The sequence below is a fragment of the Dendrobates tinctorius genome, unplaced genomic scaffold (genome assembly GCF_039654945.1).
Source record: "Dendrobates tinctorius isolate UK_male_01 unplaced genomic scaffold, ASM3965494v1 ptg000008l, whole genome shotgun sequence".
In the NCBI taxonomy this organism is placed as follows: domain Eukaryota; kingdom Metazoa; phylum Chordata; class Amphibia; order Anura; family Dendrobatidae; genus Dendrobates; species Dendrobates tinctorius.
The window spans coordinates 48,309,260-48,336,028 of NW_027361676.1; the positions used below are offsets into that span (position 1 = coordinate 48,309,260).

The following is a 26,769-nucleotide window of genomic DNA, read 5'->3' on the forward strand; positions in this document are numbered from 1 at the left end:
CCAATGTGCTTTAAGAAAGCACAAAAACATGAATTCAACTTCACAAGGTTCAAAAGCTTGCATAAATATGTAGGTAAGAAATCATGTACAGTATTATTAATCCATTGTAAACGCACCTTCAGGGGGCACTTTGAGTTAAACCAAAGATCTCTTGATCTGCAGTCTACCACTGAGATATACCCCCTAATATTAAAAGACCTAAACTCTTTATTTTTTTTATTTTTTTTTCCCTCATAAAACCTGAAATCTATTTGCACAGTTTTATGTTGTTGTGCCTTTTTTACATTGATATACATTTTTATTTGTTAAAAGTAACAGACTAATACAACAAGTACAGAGAAACACTCATTAATTTTTATATCACAAGTAAATTCTCAGTTTTATAGTCTTCCAATGTGCTTTATATATCTTTTGTAGATTTCTTTACAGGCAAAATTTCTCAAACTTTTTGCTGCATTTCTTAACTAGTATTCATATAAAGAAAACATGAATTCAACTTCATACGGTTCTAAATCTAGTATAAATATATAGGTAGCGAAGCATGTATTTTTAATCTGTTGAAAATGTACCTTCAGGGGGCACTCGGAGTTGAACCAAGGACCTCTTGATCTGCAGTCAAATGCTCTACCACTGAGCTATACCCCCTATATTTGAAAAATGCAAACGCTCAATTTTTTTTTTCAACATGCAATCTGAAAAATGTTCAAATGCTCTACCACTAAGCTATGCCACCTATATTTGAAAAATGTAAACTCTTCTTTTTTAACATGAAACCTGAAATTTTCTTCAGTTTATATATGGTTGTGTTTTTTTACTTTGATATGCATTTTTCTTTGTTAAAAATAATTAACTTTAGCAAAAAGTACAGAGGAACTCTCAGGAATTTTTATTTTACCAGTCAAATCTTAGTTTTAGAGTCTACCAATGTGCTTTAAGAAAGCACAAAAACATGAATTCAACTTCACAAGGTTCAAAAGCTTGCATAAATATGTAGGTAAGAAATCATGTACAGTATTATTAATCCATTGTAAATGCACCTTCAGGGGGCACTTTGAGTTAAACCAAAGATCTCTTGATCTGCAGTCTAACTGTCTACCACTGAGATATACCCCCTAATATTAAAAGACCTAAACTCTTTTATTTTTTTTTTTTTTTTTTTCCCTCATAAAACCTGAAATCTATTTGCACAGTTTTATGTTGTTGTGCCTTTTTTACATTGATATACATTTTTATTTGTTAAAAGTAACAAACTAATACAACAAGTACAGAGAAACACTCAGTAATTTTTATATCACAAGTAAATTCTCAGTTTTATAGTCTTCCAATGTGCTTTATATATCTTTTGTAGATTTCTTTACAGGCAAAATTTCTCAAACTTTTTGCTGCATTTCTTAACTAGTATTCATATAAAGAAAACATGAATTCAACTTCATACGGTTCTAAATCTAGTATAAATATATAGGTAGCGAAGCATGTATTTTTAATCTGTTGAAAATGTACCTTCAGGGGGCACTTGGAGTTGAACCAAGGACCTCTTGATCTGCAGTCAAATGCTCTAACACTGAGCTATACCCCCTATATTCGAAAAATGCAAACGCTCAATTTTTTTTTTTCAACATGCAATCTGAAAAATGTTCAAATGCTCTACCACTAAGCTATGCCACCTATATTTGAAAAATGTAAACTCTTCTTTTTTAACATGAAACCTGAAATTTTCTTCAGTTTATATATGGTTGTGTTTTTTTACTTTGATATGCATTTTTCTTTGTTCAAAATAATTAACTTTAGCAAAAAGTACAGAGGAACTCTCAGGAATTTTTATTTTACCAGTCAAATCTTAGTTTTAGAGTCTACCAATGTGCTTTAAGAAAGCACAAAAACATGAATTCAACTTCACATGGTTCAAAAGCTTGCATAAATATGTAGGTAAGAAATCATGTACAGTATTATTAATCCATTGTAAACGCATCTTCAGGGGGCACTTGGAGTTAAACCAAAGATCTCTTGATCTGCAGTCTACCACTGAGATATACCCCCTAATATTAAAAGACCTAAACTCTTTTTTTTTTTCTCATAAAACCTGAAATCTATTTGCATTTTTATGTTGTTGTGCCTTTTTTTACATTGATATACATTTTTATTTGTTAAAAATAACAAACTAATACAACAAGTACAGAGAAACACTCAGTAATTTTTATATCACAAGTAAATTATCAGTTTTATAGTCTTTCAATGTGCTTTATATATCTTTTGTAGATTTCTTTTCAGGCAAAATTTCTCAAACTTTTTGCTGCATTTCTTTACTAGTATTCATATAAAGAAAACATGAATTCAACTTCATACAGTTCTAAATCTAGTATAAATATATAGGTAGCAAAGCATGTATTTTTGATCTGTTGAAAATGTACCTTCAGGGGGCACTCGGAGTTGAACCAAGGACCTCTTGATATGCAGTCAAATGCTCTACCACTGAGCTATACCCCCATATTTGAAAAATGCAAACGCTCAATTTTTTTTTTCAACATGCAATCTGAAAAATGTTCAAATGCTCTACCACTAAGCTATGCCACCTATATTTGAAAAATGTAAACTCTTCTTTTTTAACATGAAACCTGAAATTTTCTTCAGTTTATATATGGTTGTGTTTTTTTACTTTGATATGCATTTTTCTTTGTTCAAAATAATTAACTTTAGCAAAAAGTACAGAGGAACTCTCAGGAATTTTTATTTTACCAGTCAAATCTTAGTTTTAGAGTCTACCAATGTGCTTTAAGAAAGCACAAAAACATGAATTCAACTTCACATGGTTCAAAAGCTTGCATAAATATGTAGGTAAGAAATCATGTACAGTATTATTAATCCATTGTAAACGCATCTTTACGGGGCACTTGGAGTTAAACCAAAGATCTCTTGATCTGCAGTCTAACTGTCTACCACTGAGATATACCCCCAATATTAAAAGACCTAAACTCTTTTTTTTTTTTTTTTTTTTTTTTCCCTCATAAAACCTGAAATCTATTTGCACAGTTTTATGTTGTTGTGCCTTTTTTACATTGATATACATTTTTATTTGTTAAAAATAACAAACTAATACAACAAGTACAGAGAAACACTCATTAATTTTTATATCACAAGTAAATTCTCAGTTTTATAGTCTTCCAATGTGCTTTATATATCTTTTGTAGATTTCTTTACAGGCAAAATTTCTCAAACTTTTTGCTGCATTTCTTAACTAGTATTCATATAAAGAAAACATGAATTCAACTTCATACGGTCCTAAATCTAGTATAAATATATAGGTAGCGAAGCATGTATTTTTAATCTGTTGAAAATGTACCTTCAGGGGGCACTTGGAGTTGAACCAAGGACCTCTTGATCTGCAGTCAAATGCTCTACCACTGAGCTATAACCCCTATATTTGAAAAATGCAAACGCTCAATTTTTTTTTTCAACATGCAATCTGAAAAATGTTCAAATGCTCTACCACTAAGCTATGCCACCTATATTTGAAAAATGTAAACTCTTCTTTTTTAACATGAAACCTGAAATTTTCTTCAGTTTATATATGGTTGTGTTTTTTTACTTTGATATGCATTTTTCTTTGTTAAAAATAATTAACTTTAGCAAAAAGTACAGAGGAACTCTCAGGAATTTTTATTTTACCAGTCAAATCTTAGTTTTAGAGTCTACCAATGTGCTTTAAGAAAGCACAAAAACATGAATTCAACTTCACAAGGTTCAAAAGCTTGCATAAATATGTAGGTAAGAAATCATGTACAGTATTATTAATCCATTGTAAACGCACCTTCAGGGGGCACTTTGAGTTAAACCAAAGATCTCTTGATCTGCAGTCTAACTGTCTACCACTGAGATATACCCCCTAATATTAAAAGACCTAAACTCTTTTTTTTTTTTTTTTTTTTTTCCCTCATAAAACCTGAAATCTATTTGCACAGTTTTATGTTGTTGTGCCTTTTTTACATTGATATACATTTTTATTTGTTAAAAGTAACAAACTAATACAACAAGTACAGAGAAACACTCAGTAATTTTTATATCACAAGTAAATTCTCAGTTTTATAGTCTTCCAATGTGCTTTATATATCTTTTGTAGATTTCTTTACAGGCAAAATTTCTCAAACTTTTTGCTGCATTTCTTAACTAGTATTCATATAAAGAAAACATGAATTCAACTTCATACGGTTCTAAATCTAGTATAAATATATAGGTAGCGAAGCATGTATTTTTAATCTGTTGAAAATGTACCTTCAGGGGGCACTTGGAGTTGAACCAAGGACCTCTTGATCTGCAGTCAAATGCTCTACCACTGAGCTATACACCCTATATTCGAAAAATGCAAACGCTCAATTTTTTTTTTTCAACATGCAATCTGAAAAATGTTCAAATGCTCTACCACTAAGCTATGCCACCTATATTTGAAAAATGTAAACTCTTCTTTTTTAACATGAAACCTGAAATTTTCTTCAGTTTATATATGGTTGTGTTTTTTTACTTTGATATGCATTTTTCTTTGTTCAATATAATTAACTTTAGCAAAAAGTACAGAGGAACTCTCAGGAATTTTTATTTTACCAGTCAAATCTTAGTTTTAGAGTCTACCAATGTGCTTTAAGAAAGCACAAAAACATGAATTCAACTTCACATGGTTCAAAAGCTTGCATAAATATGTAGGTAAGAAATCATGTACAGTATTATTAATCCATTGTAAACGCATCTTCAGGGGGCACTTGGAGTTAAACCAAAGATCTCTTGATCTGCAGTCTAACTGTCTACCACTGAGATATACCCCCAATATTAAAAGACCTAAACTCTTTTTTTTTTTTTTTTTTTTTTTTCCCCTCATAAAACCTGAAATCTATTTGCACAGTTTTATGTTGTTGTGCCTTTTTTACATTGATATACATTTTTATTTGTTAAAAATAACAAAATAATACAACAAGTACAGAGAAACACTCATTAATTTTTATATCACAAGTAAATTCTCAGTTTTATAGTCTTCCAATGTGCTTTATATATCTTTTGTAGATTTCTTTACAGGCAAAATTTCTCAAACTTTTTGCTGCATTTCTTAACTAGTATTCATATAAAGAAAACATGAATTCAACTTCATACGGTTCTAAATCTAGTATAAATATATAGGTAGCGAAGCATGTATTTTTAATCTGTTGAAAATGTACCTTCAGGGGGCACTCGGAGTTGAACCAAGGACCTCTTGATCTGCAGTCAAATGCTCTACCACTGAGCTATACCCCCTATATTTGAAAAATGCAAACGCTCAATTTTTTTTTTCAACATGCAATCTGAAAAATGTTCAAATGCTCTACCACTAAGCTATGCCACCTATATTTGAAAAATGTAAACTCTTCTTTTTTAACATGAAACCTGAAATTTTCTTCAGTTTATATATGGTTGTGTTTTTTTACTTTGATATGCATTTTTCTTTGTTAAAAATAATTAACTTTAGCAAAAAGTACAGAGGAACTCTCAGGAATTTTTATTTTACCAGTCAAATCTTAGTTTTAGAGTCTACCAATGTGCTTTAAGAAAGCACAAAAACATGAATTCAACTTCACAAGGTTCAAAAGCTTGCATAAATATGTAGGTAAGAAATCATGTACAGTATTATTAATCCATTGTAAATGCACCTTCAGGGGGCACTTTGAGTTAAACCAAAGATCTCTTGATCTGCAGTCTAACTGTCTACCACTGAGATATACCCCCTAATATTAAAAGACCTAAACTCTTTTCTTTTTTTTTTTTTTTTTTTTCCCTCATAAAACCTGAAATCTATTTGCACAGTTTTATGTTGTTGTGCCTTTTTTACATTGATATACATTTTTATTTGTTAAAAGTAACAAACTAATACAACAAGTACAGAGAAACACTCAGTAATTTTTATATCACAAGTAAATTCTCAGTTTTATAGTCTTCCAATGTGCTTTATATATCTTTTGTAGATTTCTTTACAGGCAAAATTTCTCAAACTTTTTGCTGCATTTCTTAACTAGTATTCATATAAAGAAAACATGAATTCAACTTCATACGGTTCTAAATCTAGTATAAATATATAGGTAGCGAAGCATGTATTTTTAATCTGTTGAAAATGTACCTTCAGGGGGCACTCGGAGTTGAACCAAGGACCTCTTGATCTGCAGTCAAATGCTCTACCACTGAGCTATACCCCCTATATTCGAAAAATGCAAACGCTCAATTTTTTTTTTTCAACATGCAATCTGAAAAATGTTCAAATGCTCTACCACTAAGCTATGCCACCTATATTTGAAAAATGTAAACTCTTCTTTTTTAACATGAAACCTGAAATTTTCTTCAGTTTATATATGGTTGTGTTTTTTTACTTTGATATGCATTTTTCTTTGTTCAAAATAATTAACTTTAGCAAAAAGTACAGAGGAACTCTCAGGAATTTTTATTTTACCAGTCAAATCTTAGTTTTAGAGTCTACCAATGTGCTTTAAGAAAGCACAAAAACATGAATTCAACTTCACATGGTTCAAAAGCTTGCATAAATATGTAGGTAAGAAATCATGTACAGTATTATTAATCCATTGTAAACGCATCTTCAGGGGGCACTTGGAGTTAAACCAAAGATCTCTTGATCTGCAGTCTACCACTGAGATATACCCCCTAATATTAAAAGACCTAAACTCTTTTTTTTTTTCTCATAAAACCTGAAATCTATTTGCATTTTTATGTTGTTGTGCCTTTTTTTACATTGATATACATTTTTATTTGTTAAAAATAACAAACTAATACAACAAGTACAGAGAAACACTCAGTAATTTTTATATCACAAGTAAATTCTCAGTTTTATAGTCTTTCAATGTGCTTTATATATCTTTTGTAGATTTCTTTTCAGGCAAAATTTCTCAAACTTTTTGCTGCATTTCTTTACTAGTATTCATATAAAGAAAACATGAATTCAACTTCATACGGTTCTAAATCTAGTATAAATATATAGGTAGCGAAGCATGTATTTTTAATCTGTTGAAAATGTACCTTCAGGGGGCACTCGGAGTTGAACCAAGGACCTCTTGATATGCAGTCAAATGCTCTACCACTGAGCTATACCCCCATATTTGAAAAATGCAAACGCTCAATTTTTTTTTTCAACTTGCAATCTGAAAAATGTTCAAATGCTCTACCACTAAGCTATGCCACCTATATTTGAAAAATGTAAACTCTTCTTTTTTAACATGAAACCTGAAATTTTCTTCAGTTTATATATGGTTGTGTTTTTTTACTTTGATATGCATTTTTCTTTGTTCAAAATAATTAACTTTAGCAAAAAGTACAGAGGAACTCTCAGGAATTTTTATTTTACCAGTCAAATCTTAGTTTTAGAGTCTACCAATGTGCTTTAAGAAAGCACAAAAACATGAATTCAACTTCACATGGTTCAAAAGCTTGCATAAATATGTAGGTAAGAAATCATGTACAGTATTATTAATCCATTGTAAACGCATCTTCAGGGGGCACTTGGAGTTAAACCAAAGATCTCTTGATCTGCAGTCTAACTGTCTACCACTGAGATATACCCCCAATATTAAAAGACCTAAACTCTTTTTTTTTTTTTTTTTTTTTTTCCCTCATAAAACCTGAAATCTATTTGCACAGTTTTATGTTGTTGTGCCTTTTTTACATTGATATACATTTTTATTTGTTAAAAATAACAAACTAATACAACAAGTACAGAGAAACACTCATTAATTTTTATATCACAAGTAAATTCTCAGTTTTATAGTCTTCCAATGTGCTTTATATATCTTTTGTAGATTTCTTTACAGGCAAAATTTCTCAAACTTTTTGCTGCATTTCTTAACTAGTATTCATATAAAGAAAACATGAATTCAACTTCATACGGTTCTAAATCTAGTATAAATATATAGGTAGCGAAGCATGTATTTTTAATCTGTTGAAAATGTACCTTCAGGGGGCACTCGGAGTTGAACCAAGGACCTCTTGATCTGCAGTCAAATGCTCTACCACTGAGCTATAACCCCTATATTTGAAAAATGCAAACGCTCAATTTTTTTTTTCAACATGCAATCTGAAAAATGTTCAAATGCTCTACCACTAAGCTATGCCACCTATATTTGAAAAATGTAAACTCTTCTTTTTTAACATGAAACCTGAAATTTTCTTCAGTTTATATATGGTTGTGTTTTTTTACTTTGATATGCATTTTTCTTTGTTAAAAATAATTAACTTTAGCAAAAAGTACAGAGGAACTCTCAGGAATTTTTATTTTACCAGTCAAATCTTAGTTTTAGAGTCTACCAATGTGCTTTAAGAAAGCACAAAAACATGAATTCAACTTCACATGGTTCAAAAGCTTGCATAAATATGTAGGTAAGAAATCATGTACAGTATTATTAATCCATTGTAAACGCACCTTCAGGGGGCACTTTGAGTTAAACCAAAGATCTCTTGATCTGCAGTCTAACTGTCTACCACTGAGATATACCCCCTAATATTAAAAGACCTAAACTCTTTTTTTTTTTTTTTTTTTTTTCCCTCATAAAACCTGAAATCTATTTGCACAGTTTTATGTTGTTGTGCCTTTTTTACATTGATATACATTTTTATTTGTTAAAAGTAACAAACTAATACAACAAGTACAGAGAAACACTCAGTAATTTTTATATCACAAGTAAATTCTCAGTTTTATAGTCTTCCAATGTGCTTTATATATCTTTTGTAGATTTCTTTACAGGCAAAATTTCTCAAACTTTTTGCTGCATTTCTTAACTAGTATTCATATAAAGAAAACATGAATTCAACTTCATACGGTTCTAAATCTAGTATAAATATATAGGTAGCGAAGCATGTATTTTTAATCTGTTGAAAATGTACCTTCAGGGGGCACTTGGAGTTGAACCAAGGACCTCTTGATCTGCAGTCAAATGCTCTACCACTGAGCTATACCCCCTATATTCGAAAAATGCAAACGCTCAATTTTTTTTTTTCAACATGCAATCTGAAAAATGTTCAAATGCTCTACCACTAAGCTATGCCACCTATATTTGAAAAATGTAAACTCTTCTTTTTTAACATGAAACCTGAAATTTTCTTCAGTTTATATATGGTTGTGTTTTTTTACTTTGATATGCATTTTTCTTTGTTCAAAATAATTAACTTTAGCAAAAAGTACAGAGGAACTCTCAGGAATTTTTATTTTACCAGTCAAATCTTAGTTTTAGAGTCTACCAATGTGCTTTAAGAAAGCACAAAAACATGAATTCAACTTCACATGGTTCAAAAGCTTGCATAAATATGTAGGTAAGAAATCATGTACAGTATTATTAATCCATTGTAAACGCATCTTCAGGGGGCACTTGGAGTTAAACCAAAGATCTCTTGATCTGCAGTCTAACTGTCTACCACTGAGATATACCCCCAATATTAAAAGACCTAAACTCTTTTTTTTTTTTTTTTTTTTTTTTTTTTTTTCCCTCATAAAACCTGAAATCTATTTGCACAGTTTTATGTTGTTGTGCCTTTTTTACATTGATATACATTTTTATTTGTTAAAAATAACAAACTAATACAACAAGTACAGAGAAACACTCATTAATTTTTATATCACAAGTAAATTCTCAGTTTTATAGTCTTCCAATGTGCTTTATATATCTTTTGTAGATTTCTTTACAGGCAAAATTTCTCAAACTTTTTGCTGCATTTCTTAACTAGTATTCATATAAAGAAAACATGAATTCAACTTCATACGGTTCTAAATCTAGTATAAATATATAGGTAGCGAAGCATGTATTTTTAATCTGTTGAAAATGTACCTTCAGGGGGCACTCGGAGTTGAACCAAGGACCTCTTGATCTGCAGTCAAATGCTCTACCACTGAGCTATACCCCCTATATTTGAAAAATGCAAACGCTCAATTTTTTTTTTCAACATGCAATCTGAAAAATGTTCAAATGCTCTACCACTAAGCTATGCCACCTATATTTGAAAAATGTAAACTCTTCTTTTTTAACATGAAACCTGAAATTTTCTTCAGTTTATATATGGTTGTGTTTTTTTACTTTGATATGCATTTTTCTTTGTTAAAAATAATTAACTTTAGCAAAAAGTACAGAGGAACTCTCAGGAATTTTTATTTTACCAGTCAAATCTTAGTTTTAGAGTCTACCAATGTGCTTTAAGAAAGCACAAAAACATGAATTCAACTTCACATGGTTCAAAAGCTTGCATAAATATGTAGGTAAGAAATCATGTACAGTATTATTAATCCATTGTAAACGCACCTTCAGGGGGCACTTGGAGTTAAACCAAAGATCTCTTGATCTGCAGTCTAACTGTCTACCACTGAGATATACCCCCTAATATTAAAAGACCTAAACTCTTTTTTTTTTTTTTTTTTTTTTTCCCTCATAAAACCTGAAATCTATTTGCACAGTTTTATGTTGTTGTGCCTTTTTTACATTGATATACATTTTTATTTGTTAAAAGTAACAAACTAATACAACAAGTACAGAGAAACACTCAGTAATTTTTATATCACAAGTAAATTCTCAGTTTTATAGTCTTCCAATGTGCTTTATATATCTTTTGTAGATTTCTTTACAGGCAAAATTTCTCAAACTTTTTGCTGCATTTCTTAACTAGTATTCATATAAAGAAAACATGAATTCAACTTCATACGGTTCTAAATCTAGTATAAATATATAGGTAGCGAAGCATGTATTTTTAATCTGTTGAAAATGTACCTTCAGGGGGCACTTGGAGTTGAACCAAGGACCTCTTGATCTGCAGTCAAATGCTCTACCACTGAGCTATACCCCCTATATTCGAAAAATGCAAACGCTCAATTTTTTTTTTTCAACATGCAATCTGAAAAATGTTCAAATGCTCTACCACTAAGCTATGCCACCTATATTTGAAAAATGTAAACTCTTCTTTTTTAACATGAAACCTGAAATTTTCTTCAGTTTATATATGGTTGTGTTTTTTTACTTTGATATGCATTTTTCTTTGTTCAAAATAATTAACTTTAGCAAAAAGTACAGAGGAACTCTCAGGAATTTTTATTTTACCAGTCAAATCTTAGTTTTAGAGTCTACCAATGTGCTTTAAGAAAGCACAAAAACATGAATTCAACTTCACATGGTTCAAAAGCTTGCATAAATATGTAGGTAAGAAATCATGTACAGTATTATTAATCCATTGTAAACGCATCTTCAGGGGGCACTTGGAGTTAAACCAAAGATCTCTTGATCTGCAGTCTAACTGTCTACCACTGAGATATACCCCCAATATTAAAAGACCTAAACTCTTTTTTTTTTTTTTTTTTTTTTTTCCCTCATAAAACCTGAAATCTATTTGCACAGTTTTATGTTGTTGTGCCTTTTTTACATTGATATACATTTTTATTTGTTAAAAATAACAAACTAATACAACAAGTACAGAGAAACACTCATTAATTTTTATATCACAAGTAAATTCTCAGTTTTATAGTCTTCCAATGTGCTTTATATATCTTTTGTAGATTTCTTTACAGGCAAAATTTCTCAAACTTTTTGCTGCATTTCTTAACTAGTATTCATATAAAGAAAACATGAATTCAACTTCATACGGTTCTTAATCTAGTATAAATATATAGGTAGCGAAGCATGTATTTTTAATATGTTGAAAATGTACCTTCAGGGGGCACTCGGAGTTGAACCAAGGACCTCTTGATCTGCAATCAAATGCTCTACCACTGAGCTATACCCCCTATATTTGAAAAATGCAAACGCTCAATTTTTTTTTTCAACATGCAATCTGAAAAATGTTCAAATGCTCTACCACTAAGCTATGCCACCTATATTTGAAAAATGTAAACTCTTCTTTTTTAACATGAAACCTGAAATTTTCTTCAGTTTATATATGGTTGTGTTTTTTTACTTTGATATGCATTTTTCTTTGTTCAAAATAATTAACTTTAGCAAAAAGTACAGAGGAACTCTCAGGAATTTTTATTTTACCAATCAAATCTTAGTTTTAGAGTCTACCAATGTGCTTTAAGAAAGCACAAAAACATGAATTCAACTTCACAAGGTTCAAAAGCTTGCATAAATATGTAGGTAAGAAATCATGTACAGTATTATTAATCCATTGTAAACGCACCTTCAGGGGGCACTTTGAGTTAAACCAAAGATCTCTTGATCTGCAGTCTAACTGTCTACCACTGAGATATACCCCCAATATTAAAAAACCTAAACTCTTTTTTTTTTTTTTTTTTTTTTTTTCCCTCATAAAACCTGAAATCTATTTGCACAGTTTTATGTTGTTGTGCCTTTTTTACATTGATATACATTTTTATTTGTTAAAAATAACAAACTAATACAACAAGTACAGAGAAACACTCATTAATTTTTATATCACAAGTAAATTCTCAGTTTTATAGTCTTCCAATGTGCTTTATATATCTTTTGGAGATTTCTTTTCAGGCAAAATTTCTCAAAGTTTTTGCTGCATTTCTTAACTAGTATTCATATAAAGAAAACATGAATTCAACTTCATACGGTTCTAAATCTAGTATAAATATATAGGTAGCGAAGCATGTATTTTTAATCTGTTATAAATGTACCTTCAGGGGGCACTCGGAGTTGAACCAAGGACCTCTTGATCTGCAGTCAAATGCTCTACCACTGAGCTATACCCCCTATATTCGAAAAATGCAAACGCTCAATTTTTTTTTTTCAACATGCAATCTGAAAAATGTTCAAATGCTCTACCACTAAGCTATGCCACCTATATTTGAAAAATGTAAACTCTTCTTTTTTAACATGAAACCTGAAATTTTCTTCAGTTTATATATGGTTGTGTTTTTTTACTTTGATATGCATTTTTCTTTGTTCAAAATAATTAACTTTAGCAAAAAGTACAGAGGAACTCTCAGGAATTTTTATTTTACCAGTCAAATCTTAGTTTTAGAGTCTACCAATGTGCTTTAAGAAAGCACAAAAACATGAATTCAACTTCACATGGTTCAAAAGCTTGCATAAATATGTAGGTAAGAAATCATGTACAGTATTATTAATCCATTGTAAACGCATCTTCAGGGGGCACTTGGAGTTAAACCAAAGATCTCTTGATCTGCAGTCTAACTGTCTACCACTGAGATATACCCCCAATATTAAAAGACCTAAACTCTTTTTTTTTTTTTTTTTTTTTTTTTTTTTTTCCCCTCATAAAACCTGAAATCTATTTGCACAGTTTTATGTTGTTGTGCCTTTTTTACATTGATATACATTTTTATTTGTTAAAAATAACAAACTAATACAACAAGTACAGAGAAACACTCATTAATTTTTATATCACAAGTAAATTCTCAGTTTTATAGTCTTCCAATGTGCTTTATATATCTTTTGTAGATTTCTTTACAGGCAAAATTTCTCAAACTTTTTGCTGCATTTCTTAACTAGTATTCATATAAAGAAAACATGAATTCAACTTCATACGGTTCTAAATCTAGTATAAATATATAGGTAGCGAAGCATGTATTTTTAATCTGTTGAAAATGTACCTTCAGGGGGCACTCGGAGTTGAACCAAGGACCTCTTGATCTGCAATCAAATGCTCTACCACTGAGCTATACCCCCTATATTTGAAAAATGCAAACGCTCAATTTTTTTTTTCAACATGCAATCTGAAAAATGTTCAAATGCTCTACCACTAAGCTATGCCACCTATATTTGAAAAATGTAAACTCTTCTTTTTTAACATGAAACCTGAAATTTTCTTCAGTTTATATATGGTTGTGTTTTTTTACTTTGATATGCATTTTTCTTTGTTCAAAATAATTAACTTTAGCAAAAAGTACAGAGGAACTCTCAGGAATTTTTATTTTACCAATCAAATCTTAGTTTTAGAGTCTACCAATGTGCTTTAAGAAAGCACAAAAACATGAATTCAACTTCACAAGGTTCAAAAGCTTGCATAAATATGTAGGTAAGAAATCATGTACAGTATTATTAATCCATTGTAAACGCACCTTCAGGGGGCACTTTGAGTTAAACCAAAGATCTCTTGATCTGCAGTCTAACTGTCTTCCACTGAGATATACCCCCAATATTAAAAAACCTAAACTCTTTTTTTTTTTTTTTTTTTTTTTTTTTCCCTCATAAAACCTGAAATCTATTTGCACAGTTTTATGTTGTTGTGCCTTTTTTACATTGATATACATTTTTATTTGTTAAAAATAACAAACTAATACAACAAGTACAGAGAAACACTCATTAATTTTTATATCACAAGTAAATTCTCAGTTTTATAGTCTTCCAATGTGCTTTATATATCTTTTGTAGATTTCTTTTCAGGCAAAATTTCTCAAAGTTTTTGCTGCATTTCTTAACTAGTATTCATATAAAGAAAACATGAATTCAACTTCATACGGTTCTAAATCTAGTATAAATATATAGGTAGCGAAGCATGTATTTTTAATCTGTTGAAAATGTACCTTCAGGGGGCACTCGGAGTTGAACCAAGGACCTCTTGATCTGCAGTCAAATGCTCTACCACTGAGCTATACCCCCTATATTCGAAAAATGCAAACGCTCAATTTTTTTTTTTCAACATGCAATCTGAAAAATGTTCAAATGCTCTACCACTAAGCTATGCCACCTATATTTGAAAAATGTAAACTCTTCTTTTTTAACATGAAACCTGAAATTTTCTTCAGTTTATATATGGTTGTGTTTTTTTACTTTGATATGCATTTTTCTTTGTTCAAAATAATTAACTTTAGCAAAAAGTACAGAGGAACTCTCAGGAATTTTTATTTTACCAGTCAAATCTTAGTTTTAGAGTCTACCAATGTGCTTTAAGAAAGCACAAAAACATGAATTCAACTTCACATGGTTCAAAAGCTTGCATAAATATGTAGGTAAGAAATCATGTACAGTATTATTAATCCATTGTAAACGCATCTTCAGGGGGCACTTGGAGTTAAACCAAAGATCTCTTGATCTGCAGTCTAACTGTCTACCACTGAGATATACCCCCAATATTAAAAGACCTAAACTCTTTTTTTTTTTTTTTTTTTTTTTTTTTTCCCTCATAAAACCTGAAATCTATTTGCACAGTTTTATGTTGTTGTGCCTTTTTTACATTGATATACATTTTTATTTGTTAAAAATAACAAACTAATACAACAAGTACAGAGAAACACTCATTAATTTTTATATCACAAGTAAATTCTCAGTTTTATAGTCTTCCAATGTGCTTTATATATCTTTTGTAGATTTCTTTACAGGCAAAATTTCTCAAACTTTTTGCTGCATTTCTTAACTAGTATTCATATAAAGAAAACATGAATTCAACTTCATACGGTTCTAAATCTAGTATAAATATATAGGTAGCGAAGCATGTATTTTTAATCTGTTGAAAATGTACCTTCAGGGGGCACTCGGAGTTGAACCAAGGACCTCTTGATCTGCAATCAAATGCTCTACCACTGAGCTATACCCCCTATATTCGAAAAATGCAAACGCTCAATTTTTTTTTTTCAACATGCAATCTGAAAAATGTTCAAATGCTCTACCACTAAGCTATGCCACCTATATTTGAAAAATGTAAACTCTTCTTTTTTAACATGAAACCTGAAATTTTCTTCAGTTTATATATGGTTGTGTTTTTTTACTTTGATATGCATTTTTCTTTGTTCAAAATAATTAACTTTAGCAAAAAGTACAGAGGAACTCTCAGGAATTTTTATTTTACCAGTCAAATCTTAGTTTTAGAGTCTACCAATGTGCTTTAAGAAAGCACAAAAACATGAATTCAACTTCACATGGTTCAAAAGCTTGCATAAATATGTAGGTAAGAAATCATGTACAGTATTATTAATCCATTGTAAACGCATCTTCAGGGGGCACTTGGAGTTAAACCAAAGATCTCTTGATCTGCAGTCTAACTGTCTACCACTGAGATATACCCCCAATATTAAAAGACCTAAACTCTTTTTTTTTTTTTTTTCCCTCATAAAACCTGAAATCTATTTGCACAGTTTTATGTTGTTGTGCCTTTTTTACATTGATATACATTTTTATTTGTTAAAAATAACAAACTAATACAACAAGTACAGAGAAACACTCATTAATTTTTATATCACAAGTAAATTCTCAGTTTTATAGTCTTCCAATGTGCTTTATATATCTTTTGTAGATTTCTTTACAGGCAAAATTTCTCAAACTTTTTGCTGCATTTCTTAACTAGTATTCATATAAAGAAAACATGAATTCAACTTCATACGGTTCTAAATCTAGTATAAATATATAGGTAGCGAAGCATGTATTTTTAATCTGTTGAAAATGTACCTTCAGGGGGCACTCGGAGTTGAACCAAGGACCTCTTGATCTGCAGTCAAATGCTCTACCACTGAGCTATACCCCCTATATTTGAAAAATGCAAACGCTCAATTTTTTTTTTCAACATGCAATCTGAAAAATGTTCAAATGCTCTACCACTAAGCTATGCCACCTATATTTGAAAAATGTAAACTCTTCTTTTTTAACATGAAACCTGAAATTTTCTTCAGTTTATATATGGTTGTGTTTTTTTACTTTGATATGCATTTTTCTTTGTTCAATATAATTAACTTTAGCAAAAAGTACAGAGGAACTCTCAGGAATTTTTATTTTACCAGTCAAACCTTAGTTTTAGAGTCTACCAATGTGCTTTAAGAAAGCACAAAAACATGAATTCAACTTCACATGGTTCAAAAGCTTGCATAAATATGTAGGTAAGAAATCATGTACAGTATTATTAATCCATTGTAAACGCACCTTCAGGGGGCACTTGGAGTTAAACCAAAGATCTCTTGATCTGCAGTCTAACTGTCTACCACTGAGATATACCCCCTAATATTAAAAGGCCTAAACTCTTTTTTTTTTTCCCTCATAAAACCTGAAATCTATTTGCACAGTTTTATGTTGTTGTGCCTTTTTTACATTGATATACATTTTTATTTGTTAAAAATAACAAACTAATACAACAAGTACAGAGAAACACTCATTAATTTTTATATCACAAGTAAATTCTCAGTTTTATAGTCTTCCAATGTGCTTTATATATCTTTTGTAGATTTCTTTACAGGCAAAATTTCTCAAACTTTTTGCTGCATTTCTTAACTAGTATTCATATAAAGAAAACATGAATTCAACTTCATACGGTTCTAAATCTAGTATAAATATATAGGTAGCGAAGCATGTATTTTTAATATGTTGAAAATGTACCTTCAGGGGGCACTCGGAGTTGAACCAAGGACCTCTTGATCTGCAATCAAATGCTCTACCACTGAGCTATACCCCCTATATTTGAAAAATGCAAACGCTCAATTTTTTTTTTCAACATGCAATCTGAAAAATGTTCAAATGCTCTACCACTAAGCTATGCCACCTATATTTGAAAAATGTAAACTCTTCTTTTTTAACATGAAACCTGAAATTTTCTTCAGTTTATATATGGTTGTGTTTTTTTACTTTGATATGCATTTTTCTTTGTTCAAAATAATTAACTTTAGCAAAAAGTACAGAGGAACTCTCAGGAATTTTTATTTTACCAATCAAATCTTAGTTTTAGAGTCTACCAATGTGCTTTAAGAAAGCACAAAAACATGAATTCAACTTCACAAGGTTCAAAAGCTTGCATAAATATGTAGGTAAGAAATCATGTACAGTATTATTAATCCATTGTAAACGCACCTTCAGGGGGCACTTTGAGTTAAACCAAAGATCTCTTGATCTGCAGTCTAACTGTCTACCACTGAGATATACCCCCAATATTAAAAAACCTAAACTCTTTTTTTTTTTTTTTTTTTTTTTTTTTCCCTCATAAAACCTGAAATCTATTTGCACAGTTTTATGTTGTTGTGCCTTTTTTACATTGATATACATTTTTATTTGTTAAAAATAACAAACTAATACAACAAGTACAGAGAAACACTCATTAATTTTTAAATCACAAGTAAATTCTCAGTTTTATAGTCTTCCAATGTGCTTTATATATCTTTTGTAGATTTTTTTTCAGGCAAAATTTCTCAAAGTTTTTGCTGCATTTCTTAACTAGTATTCATATAAAGAAAACATGAATTCAACTTCATACGGTTCTAAATCTAGTATAAATATATAGGTAGCGAAGCATGTATTTTTAATCTGTTGAAAATGTACCTTCAGGGGGCACTCGGAGTTGAACCAAGGACCTCTTGATGTGCAATCAAATGCTCTACCACTGAGATATACCCCCTATATTTGAAAAATGCAAACGCTCAATTTTTTTTTTCAACATGCAATCTGAAAAATGTTCAAATGCTCTACCACTAAGCTATGCCACCTATATTTGAAAAATGTAAACTCTTCTTTTTTAACATGAAACCTGAAATTTTCTTCAGTTTATATATGGTTGTGTTTTTTTACTTTGATATGCATTTTTCTTTGTTAAAAATAATTAACTTTAGCAAAAAGTACAGAGGAACTCTCAGGAATTTTTATTTTACCAGTCAAACCTTAGTTTTAGAGTCTACCAATGTGCTTTAAGAAAGCACAAAAACATGAATTCAACTTCACATGGTTCAAAAGCTTGCATAAATATGTAGGTAAGAAATCATGTACAGTATTATTAATCCATTGTAAACGCACCTTCAGGGGGCACTTGGAGTTAAACCAAAGATCTCTTGATCTGCAGTCTAACTGTCTACCACTGAGATATACCCCCTAATATTAAAAGGCCTAAACTCTTTTTTTTTTTTTTTTCCCTCATAAAACCTGAAATCTATTTGCACAGTTTTATGTTGTTGTGCCTTTTTTACATTGATATACATTTTTATTTGTTAAAAATAACAAACTAATACAACAAGTACAGAGAAACACTCAGTAATTTTTATATCACAAGTAAATTCTCAGTTTTATAGTCTTCCAATGTGCTTTATATATCTTTTGTAGATTTCTTTACAGGCAAAATTTCTCAAACTTTTTGCTGCATTTCTTAACTAGTATTCATATAAAGAAAACATGAATTCAACTTCATACGGTTCTAAATCTAGTATAAATATATAGGTAGCGAAGCATGTATTTTTAATCTGTTGAAAATGTACCTTCAGGGGGCACTCGGAGTTGAACCAAGGACCTCTTGATCTGCAATCAAATGCTCTACCACTGAGCTATACCCCCTATATTTGAAAAACGCAAACGCTCAATTTTTTTTTTCAACATGCAATCTGAAAAATGTTCAAATGCTCTACCACTAAGCTATGCCACCTATATTTGAAAAATGTAAACTCTTCTTTTTTAACATGAAACCTGAAATTTTCTTCAGTTTATATATGGTTGTGTTTTTTTACTTTGATATGCATTTTTCTTTGTTCAAAATAATTAACTTTAGCAAAAAGTACAGAGGAACTCTCAGGAATTTTTATTTTACCAGTCAAATCTTAGTTTTAGAGTCTACCAATGTGCTTTAAGAAAGCACAAAAACATGAATTCAACTTCACATGGTTCAAAAGCTTGCATAAATATGTAGGTAAGAAATCATGTACAGTATTATTAATCCATTGTAAACGCATCTTCAGGGGGCACTTGGAGTTAAACCAAAGATCTCTTGATCTGCAGTCTAGCTGTCTACCACTGAGATATACCCCCAATATTAAAAGACCTAAACTCTTTTTTTTTTTTTTTTTTTTTTTTTTTTTTCCCTCATAAAACCTGAAATCTATTTGCTCAGTTTTATGTTGTTGTGCCTTTTTTACATTGATATACATTTTTATTTGTTAAAAGTAACAAACTAATACAACAAGTACAGAGAAACACTCAGTAATTTTTATATCACAAGTAAATTCTCAGTTTTATAGTCTTCCAATGTGCTTTATATATCTTTTGTAGATTTCTTTACAGGCAAAATTTCTCAAACTTTTTGCTGCATTTCTTAACTAGTATTCATATAAAGAAAACATGAATTCAACTTCATACGGTTCTAAATCTAGTATAAATATATAGGTAGCGAAGCATGTATTTTTAATCTGTTGAAAATGTACCTTCAGGAGGCACTCGGAGTTGAACCAAGGACCTCTTGATCTGCAGTCAAATGCTCTACCACTGAGCTATACCCCCTATGTTTGAAAAATGCAAACGCTCACTTTTTTTTTTTTAACATGCAATCTGAAAAATGTTCAAATGCTCTACCACTAAGCTATGCCACCTATATTTGAAAAATGTAAACTCTTCTTTTTTAACATGAAACCTGAAATTTTCTTCAGTTTATATATGGTTGTGTTTTTTTACTTTGATATGCATTTTTCTTTGTTCAAAATAATTAACTTTAGCAAAAAGTACAGAGGAACTCTCAGGAATTTTTATTTTACCAATCAAATCTTAGTTTTAGAGTCTACCAATGTGCTTTAAGAAAGCACAAAAACATGAATTCAACTTCACATGGTTCAAAAGCTTGCATAAATATGTAGGCAAGAAATCATGTACAGTATTATTAATCCATTGTAAACGCACCTTCAGGGGGCACTTTGAGTTAAACCAAAGATCTCTTGATCTGCAGTCTAACTGTCTACCACTGAGATATACCCCCTAATATTAAAAGACCTAAACTCTTTTTTTTTTTTTTTTTTTTTTCCCTCATAAAACCTGAAATCTATTTGCACAGTTTTATGTTGTTGTGCCTTTTTTACATTGATATACATTTTTATTTGTTAAAAGTAACAAACTAATACAACAAGTACAGAGAAACACTCATTAATTTTTATATCACAAGTAAATTATCAGTTTTATAGTCTTTCAATGTGCTTTATATATCTTTTGTAGATTTCTTTTCAGGCAAAATTTCTCAAACTTTTTGCTGCATTTCTTTACTAGTATTCATATAAAGAAAACATGAATTCAACTTCATACAGTTCTAAATCTAGTATAAATATATAGGTAGCGAAGCATGTATTTTTAATCTGTTGAAAATGTACCTTCAGGGGGCACTCGGAGTTGAACCAAGGACCTCTTGATCTGCAGTCAAATGCTCTACCACTGAGCTATACCCCCTATATTTGAAAAATGCAAACGCTCATTTTTTTTTTTCAACATGCAATCTGAAAAATGTTCAAATGCTCTACCACTAAGCTATGCCACCTATATTTGAAAAATGTAAACTCTTCTTTTTTAACATGAAACCTGAAATTTTCTTCAGTTTATATATGGTTGTGTTTTTTTACTTTGATATGCATTTTTCTTTGTTAAAAATAATTAACTTTAGCAAAAAGTACAGAGGAACTCTCAGGAATTTTTATTTTACCAGTCAAACCTTAGTTTTAGAGTCTACCAATGTGCTTTAAGAAAGCACAAAAACATGAATTCAACTTCACATGGTTCAAAAGCTTGCATAAATATGTAGGTAAGAAATCATGTACAGTATTATTAATCCATTGTAAACGCACCTTCAGGGGGCACTTGGAGTTAAACCAAAGATCTCTTGATCTGCAGTCTAACTGTCTACCACTGAGATATACCCCCTAATATTAAAAGGCCTAAACTCTTTTTTTTTTTTTTTTCCCTCATAAAACCTGAAATCTATTTGCACAGTTTTATGTTGTTGTGCCTTTTTTACATTGATATACATTTTTATTTGTTAAAAATAACAAACTAATACAACAAGTACAGAGAAACACTCAGTAATTTTTATATCACAAGTAAATTCTCAGTTTTATAGTCTTCCAATGTGCTTTATATATCTTTTGTAGATTTCTTTTCAGGCAAAATTTCTCAAAGTTTTTGCTGCATTTCTTAACTAGTATTCATATAAAGAAAACATGAATTCAACTTCATACGGTTCTAAATCTAGTATAAATATATAGGTAGCGAAGCATGTATTTTTAATCTGTTGAAAATGTACCTTCAGGGGGCACTCGGCGTTGAACCAAGGACCTCTTGATCTGCAGTCAAATGCTCTACCACTGAGCTATACCCCCTATATTTGAAAAATGCAAACGCTCAATTTTTTTTTTCAACATGCAATCTGAAAAATGTTCAAATGCTCTACCACTAAGCTATGCCACCTATATTTGAAAAATGTAAACTCTTCTTTTTTAACATGAAACCTGAAATTTTCTTCAGTTTATATATGGTTGTGTTTTTTTACTTTGATATGCATTTTTCTTTGTTCAAAATAATTAACTTTAGCAAAAAGTACAGAGGAACTCTCAGGAATTTTTATTTTACCAGTCAAATCTTAGTTTTAGAGTCTACCAATGTGCTTTAAGAAAGCACAAAAACATGAATTCAACTTCACATGGTTCAAAAGCTTGCATAAATATGTAGGTAAGAAATCATGTACAGTATTATTAATCCATTGTAAACGCATCTTCAGGGGGCACTTGGAGTTAAACCAAAGATCTCTTGATCTGCAGTCTAGCTGTCTACCACTGAGATATACCCCCAATATTAAAAGACCTAAACTCTTTTTTTTTTTTTTTTTTTTTTTTTCCCTCATAAAACCTGAAATCTATTTGCACAGTTTTATGTTGTTGTGCCTTTTTTACATTGATATACATTTTTATTTGTTAAAAATAACAAACTAATACAACAAGTACAGAGAAACACTCATTAATTTTTATATCACAAGTAAATTCTCAGTTTTATAGTCTTCCAATGTGCTTTATATATCTTTTGTAGATTTCTTTACAGGCAAAATTTCTCAAACTTTTTGCTGCATTTCTTAACTAGTATTCATATAAAGAAAACATGAATTCAACTTCATACGGTTCTAAATCTAGTATAAATATATAGGTAGCGAAGCATGTATTTTTAATCTGTTGAAAATGTACCTTCAGGGGGCACTCGGAGTTGAACCAAGGACCTCTTGATCTGCAGTCAAATGCTCTACCACTGAGCTATACCCCCTATATTTGAAAAATGCAAACGCTCAATTTTTTTTTTCAGCATGCAATCTGAAAAATGTTCAAATGCTCTACCACTAAGCTATGCCACCTATATTTGAAAAATGTAAACTCTTCTTTTTTAACATGAAACCTGAAATTTTCTTCAGTTTATATATGGTTGTGTTTTTTTACTTTGATATGCATTTTTCTTTGTTAAAAATAATTAACTTTAGCAAAAAGTACAGAGGAACTCTCAGGAATTTTTATTTTACCAGTCAAATCTTAGTTTTAGAGTCTACCAATGTGCTTTAAGAAAGCACAAAAACATGAATTCAACTTCACAAGGTTCAAAAGCTTGCATAAATATGTAGGTAAGAAATCATGTACAGTATTATTAATCCATTGTAAACGCACCTTCAGGGGGCACTTTGAGTTAAACCAAAGATCTCTTGATCTGCAGTCTGTCTACCACTGAGATATACCCCCTAATATTAAAAGACCTAAACTCTTTTTTTTTTTTTTTTTTTTTTTTCCCTCATAAAACCTGAAATCTATTTGCACAGTTTTATGTTGTTGTGCCTTTTTTACATTGATATACATTTTTATTTGTTAAAAGTAACAAACTAATACAACAAGTACAGAGAAACACTCAGTAATTTTTATATCACAAGTAAATTCTCAGTTTTATAGTCTTCCAATGTGCTTTATATATCTTTTGTAGATTTCTTTACAGGCAAAATTTCTCAAACTTTTTGCTGCATTTCTTAACTAGTATTCATATAAAGAAAACATGAATTCAACTTCATACGGTTCTAAATCTAGTATAAATACATAGGTAGCGAAGCATGTATTTTTAATCTGTTGAAAATGTACCTTCAGGGGGCACTCGGAGTTGAACCAAGGACCTCTTGATCTGCAGTCAAATGCTCTACCACTGAGCTATACCCCCTATATTCAAAAAATGCAAACGCTCAATTTTTTTTTTTCAACATGCAATCTGAAAAATGTTCAAATGCTCTACCACTAAGCTATGCCACCTATATTTGAAAAATGTAAACTCTTCTTTTTTAACATGAAACCTGAAATTTTCTTCAGTTTATATATGGTTGTGTTTTTTTACTTTGATATGCATTTTTCTTTGTTCAAAATAATTAACTTTAGCAAAAAGTACAGAGGAACTCTCAGGAATTTTTATTTTACCAGTCAAATCTTAGTTTTAGAGTCTACCAATGTGCTTTAAGAAAGCACAAAAACATGAATTCAACTTCACATGGTTCAAAAGCTTGCATAAATATGTAGGTAAGAAATCATGTACAGTATTATTAATCCATTGTAAACGCATCTTCAGGGGGCACTTGGAGTTAAACCAAAGATCCCTTGATCTGCAGTCTAACTGTCTACCACTGAGATATACCCCCAATATTAAAAGACCTAAACTCTTTTTTTTTTTTTCCCTCATAAAACCTGAAATCTATTTGCACAGTTTTATGTTGTTGTGCCTTTTTTACATTGATATACATTTTTATTTGTTAAAAATAACAAACTAATACAACAAGTACAGAGAAACACTCATTAATTTTTATATCACAAGTAAATTCTCAGTTTTATAGTCTTCCAATGTGCTTTATATATCTTTTGTAGATTTCTTTACAGGCAAAATTTCTCAAACTTTTTGCTGCATTTCTTAACTAGTATTCATATAAAGAAAACATGAATTCAACTTCATACGGTTCTAAATCTAGTATAAATATATAGGTAGCAAAGCATGTATTTTTAATCTGTTGAAAATGTACCTTCAGGGGGCACTCGGAGTTGAACCAAGGACCTCTTGATCTGCAGTCAAATGCTCTACCACTGAGCTATACCCCCTATATTTGAAAAATGCAAACGCTCAATTTTTTTTTTCAACATGCAATCTGAAAAATGTTCAAATGCTCTACCACTAAGCTATGCCACCTATATTTGAAAAATGTAAACTCTTCTTTTTTAACATGAAACCTGAAATTTTCTTCAGTTTATATATGGTTGTGTTTTTTTACTTTGATATGCATTTTTCTTTGTTCAAAATAATTAACTTTAGCAAAAAGTACAGAGGAACTCTCAGGAATTTTTATTTTACCAATCAAATCTTAGTTTTAGAGTCTACCAATGTGCTTTAAGAAAGCACAAAAACATGAATTCAACTTCACAAGGTTCAAAAGCTTGCATAAATATGTAGGTAAGAAATCATGTACAGTATTATTAATCCATTGTAAACGCACCTTCAGGGGGCACTTTGAGTTAAACCAAAGATCTCTTGATCTGCAGTCTAACTGTCTACCACTGAGATATACCCCCAATATTAAAAAACCTAAACTCTTTTTTTTTTTTTTTTTTTTTTTTTTTCCCTCATAAAACCTGAAATCTATTTGCACAGTTTTATGTTGTTGTGCCTTTTTTACATTGATATACATTTTTATTTGTTAAAAATAACAAACTAATACAACAAGTACAGAGAAACACTCATTAATTTTTATATCACAAGTAAATTCTCAGTTTTATAGTCTTCCAATGTGCTTTATATATCTTTTGTAGATTTCTTTTCAGGCAAAATTTCTCAAAGTTTTTGCTGCATTTCTTAACTAGTATTCATATAAAGAAAACATGAATTCAACTTCATACGGTTCTAAATCTAGTATAAATATATAGGTAGCGAAGCATGTATTTTTAATCTGTTGAAAATGTACCTTCAGGGGGCACTCGGAGTTGAACCAAGGACCTCTTGATCTGCAGTCAAATGCTCTACCACTGAGCTATACCCCCTATATTCGAAAAATGCAAACGCTCAATTTTTTTTTTTCAACATGCAATCTGAAAAATGTTCAAATGCTCTACCACTAAGCTATGCCACCTATATTTGAAAAATGTAAACTCTTCTTTTTTAACATGAAACCTGAAATTTTCTTCAGTTTATATATGGTTGTGTTTTTTTACTTTGATATGCATTTTTCTTTGTTCAAAATAATTAACTTTAGCAAAAAGTACAGAGGAACTCTCAGGAATTTTTATTTTACCAGTCAAATCTTAGTTTTAGAGTCTACCAATGTGCTTTAAGAAAGCACAAAAACATGAATTCAACTTCACATGGTTCAAAAGCTTGCATAAATATGTAGGTAAGAAATCATGTACAGTATTATTAATCCATTGTAAACGCATCTTCAGGGGGCACTTGGAGTTAAACCAAAGATCTCTTGATCTGCAGTCTAGCTGTCTACCACTGAGATATACCCCCAATATTAAAAGACCTAAACTCTTTTTTTTTTTTTTTTTTTTTTTTTTCCCTCATAAAACCTGAAATCTATTTGCACAGTTTTATGTTGTTGTGCCTTTTTTACATTGATATACATTTTTATTTGTTAAAAATAACAAACTAATACAACAAGTACAGAGAAACACTCATTAATTTTTATATCACAAGTAAATTCTCAGTTTTATAGTCTTCCAATGTGCTTTATATATCTTTTGTAGATTTCTTTACAGGCAAAATTTCTCAAACTTTTTGCTGCATTTCTTAACTAGTATTCATATAAAGAAAACATGAATTCAACTTCATACGGTTCTAAATCTAGTATAAATATATAGGTAGCGAAGCATGTATTTTTAATCTGTTGAAAATGTACCTTCAGGGGGCACTCGGAGTTGAACCAAGGACCTCTTGATCTGCAGTCAAATGCTCTACCACTGAGCTATACCCCCTATATTTGAAAAATGCAAACGCTCAATTTTTTTTTTCAGCATGCAATCTGAAAAATGTTCAAATGCTCTACCACTAAGCTATGCCACCTATATTTGAAAAATGTAAACTCTTCTTTTTTAACATGAAACCT

The 26,769-nt window shown here is 30.4% G+C and overlaps 29 non-coding genes across 29 annotated transcripts; all 29 read right to left on the reverse strand.

The window, feature by feature from the left end:
* Window positions 1-573: 573 nt before the first annotated feature.
* On the reverse strand, window positions 574-645 carry TRNAC-GCA (transfer RNA cysteine (anticodon GCA)). Its single transcript has one exon. It is a non-coding gene; the product is annotated as a tRNA-Cys (tRNA).
* An 859-nt stretch (window positions 646-1,504) lies between these two features.
* Window positions 1,505-1,576, reverse strand: TRNAC-GCA (transfer RNA cysteine (anticodon GCA)). The gene has a single exon. It is a non-coding gene; the product is annotated as a tRNA-Cys (tRNA).
* Window positions 1,577-2,412: 836 nt separating this feature from the next.
* TRNAC-GCA (transfer RNA cysteine (anticodon GCA)) lies at window positions 2,413-2,484 on the reverse strand. Its single transcript has one exon. It is a non-coding gene; the product is annotated as a tRNA-Cys (tRNA).
* An 857-nt stretch (window positions 2,485-3,341) lies between these two features.
* On the reverse strand, window positions 3,342-3,413 carry TRNAC-GCA (transfer RNA cysteine (anticodon GCA)). The gene has a single exon. It is a non-coding gene; the product is annotated as a tRNA-Cys (tRNA).
* An 857-nt stretch (window positions 3,414-4,270) lies between these two features.
* On the reverse strand, window positions 4,271-4,342 carry TRNAC-GCA (transfer RNA cysteine (anticodon GCA)). Its single transcript has one exon. It is a non-coding gene; the product is annotated as a tRNA-Cys (tRNA).
* Window positions 4,343-5,202: 860 nt separating this feature from the next.
* Window positions 5,203-5,274, reverse strand: TRNAC-GCA (transfer RNA cysteine (anticodon GCA)). Its single transcript has one exon. It is a non-coding gene; the product is annotated as a tRNA-Cys (tRNA).
* Window positions 5,275-6,134: 860 nt separating this feature from the next.
* Window positions 6,135-6,206, reverse strand: TRNAC-GCA (transfer RNA cysteine (anticodon GCA)). Its single transcript has one exon. It is a non-coding gene; the product is annotated as a tRNA-Cys (tRNA).
* Window positions 6,207-7,042: 836 nt separating this feature from the next.
* On the reverse strand, window positions 7,043-7,114 carry TRNAC-GCA (transfer RNA cysteine (anticodon GCA)). The gene has a single exon. It is a non-coding gene; the product is annotated as a tRNA-Cys (tRNA).
* An 856-nt stretch (window positions 7,115-7,970) lies between these two features.
* Window positions 7,971-8,042, reverse strand: TRNAC-GCA (transfer RNA cysteine (anticodon GCA)). The gene has a single exon. It is a non-coding gene; the product is annotated as a tRNA-Cys (tRNA).
* An 857-nt stretch (window positions 8,043-8,899) lies between these two features.
* TRNAC-GCA (transfer RNA cysteine (anticodon GCA)) lies at window positions 8,900-8,971 on the reverse strand. The gene has a single exon. It is a non-coding gene; the product is annotated as a tRNA-Cys (tRNA).
* Window positions 8,972-9,837: 866 nt separating this feature from the next.
* TRNAC-GCA (transfer RNA cysteine (anticodon GCA)) lies at window positions 9,838-9,909 on the reverse strand. Its single transcript has one exon. It is a non-coding gene; the product is annotated as a tRNA-Cys (tRNA).
* An 858-nt stretch (window positions 9,910-10,767) lies between these two features.
* Window positions 10,768-10,839, reverse strand: TRNAC-GCA (transfer RNA cysteine (anticodon GCA)). Its single transcript has one exon. It is a non-coding gene; the product is annotated as a tRNA-Cys (tRNA).
* An 859-nt stretch (window positions 10,840-11,698) lies between these two features.
* Window positions 11,699-11,770, reverse strand: TRNAC-GCA (transfer RNA cysteine (anticodon GCA)). The gene has a single exon. It is a non-coding gene; the product is annotated as a tRNA-Cys (tRNA).
* Window positions 11,771-12,629: 859 nt separating this feature from the next.
* On the reverse strand, window positions 12,630-12,701 carry TRNAC-GCA (transfer RNA cysteine (anticodon GCA)). Its single transcript has one exon. It is a non-coding gene; the product is annotated as a tRNA-Cys (tRNA).
* An 867-nt stretch (window positions 12,702-13,568) lies between these two features.
* Window positions 13,569-13,640, reverse strand: TRNAC-GCA (transfer RNA cysteine (anticodon GCA)). Its single transcript has one exon. It is a non-coding gene; the product is annotated as a tRNA-Cys (tRNA).
* An 861-nt stretch (window positions 13,641-14,501) lies between these two features.
* TRNAC-GCA (transfer RNA cysteine (anticodon GCA)) lies at window positions 14,502-14,573 on the reverse strand. The gene has a single exon. It is a non-coding gene; the product is annotated as a tRNA-Cys (tRNA).
* Window positions 14,574-15,436: 863 nt separating this feature from the next.
* TRNAC-GCA (transfer RNA cysteine (anticodon GCA)) lies at window positions 15,437-15,508 on the reverse strand. The gene has a single exon. It is a non-coding gene; the product is annotated as a tRNA-Cys (tRNA).
* An 851-nt stretch (window positions 15,509-16,359) lies between these two features.
* TRNAC-GCA (transfer RNA cysteine (anticodon GCA)) lies at window positions 16,360-16,431 on the reverse strand. The gene has a single exon. It is a non-coding gene; the product is annotated as a tRNA-Cys (tRNA).
* An 846-nt stretch (window positions 16,432-17,277) lies between these two features.
* On the reverse strand, window positions 17,278-17,349 carry TRNAC-GCA (transfer RNA cysteine (anticodon GCA)). The gene has a single exon. It is a non-coding gene; the product is annotated as a tRNA-Cys (tRNA).
* Window positions 17,350-18,210: 861 nt separating this feature from the next.
* TRNAC-GCA (transfer RNA cysteine (anticodon GCA)) lies at window positions 18,211-18,282 on the reverse strand. The gene has a single exon. It is a non-coding gene; the product is annotated as a tRNA-Cys (tRNA).
* Window positions 18,283-19,133: 851 nt separating this feature from the next.
* On the reverse strand, window positions 19,134-19,205 carry TRNAC-GCA (transfer RNA cysteine (anticodon GCA)). The gene has a single exon. It is a non-coding gene; the product is annotated as a tRNA-Cys (tRNA).
* An 864-nt stretch (window positions 19,206-20,069) lies between these two features.
* TRNAC-GCA (transfer RNA cysteine (anticodon GCA)) lies at window positions 20,070-20,141 on the reverse strand. The gene has a single exon. It is a non-coding gene; the product is annotated as a tRNA-Cys (tRNA).
* Window positions 20,142-20,999: 858 nt separating this feature from the next.
* Window positions 21,000-21,071, reverse strand: TRNAC-GCA (transfer RNA cysteine (anticodon GCA)). Its single transcript has one exon. It is a non-coding gene; the product is annotated as a tRNA-Cys (tRNA).
* An 851-nt stretch (window positions 21,072-21,922) lies between these two features.
* TRNAC-GCA (transfer RNA cysteine (anticodon GCA)) lies at window positions 21,923-21,994 on the reverse strand. The gene has a single exon. It is a non-coding gene; the product is annotated as a tRNA-Cys (tRNA).
* Window positions 21,995-22,853: 859 nt separating this feature from the next.
* Window positions 22,854-22,925, reverse strand: TRNAC-GCA (transfer RNA cysteine (anticodon GCA)). Its single transcript has one exon. It is a non-coding gene; the product is annotated as a tRNA-Cys (tRNA).
* Window positions 22,926-23,780: 855 nt separating this feature from the next.
* On the reverse strand, window positions 23,781-23,852 carry TRNAC-GCA (transfer RNA cysteine (anticodon GCA)). The gene has a single exon. It is a non-coding gene; the product is annotated as a tRNA-Cys (tRNA).
* Window positions 23,853-24,700: 848 nt separating this feature from the next.
* Window positions 24,701-24,772, reverse strand: TRNAC-GCA (transfer RNA cysteine (anticodon GCA)). Its single transcript has one exon. It is a non-coding gene; the product is annotated as a tRNA-Cys (tRNA).
* Window positions 24,773-25,633: 861 nt separating this feature from the next.
* TRNAC-GCA (transfer RNA cysteine (anticodon GCA)) lies at window positions 25,634-25,705 on the reverse strand. The gene has a single exon. It is a non-coding gene; the product is annotated as a tRNA-Cys (tRNA).
* Window positions 25,706-26,566: 861 nt separating this feature from the next.
* Window positions 26,567-26,638, reverse strand: TRNAC-GCA (transfer RNA cysteine (anticodon GCA)). Its single transcript has one exon. It is a non-coding gene; the product is annotated as a tRNA-Cys (tRNA).
* Window positions 26,639-26,769: the final 131 nt, after the last annotated feature.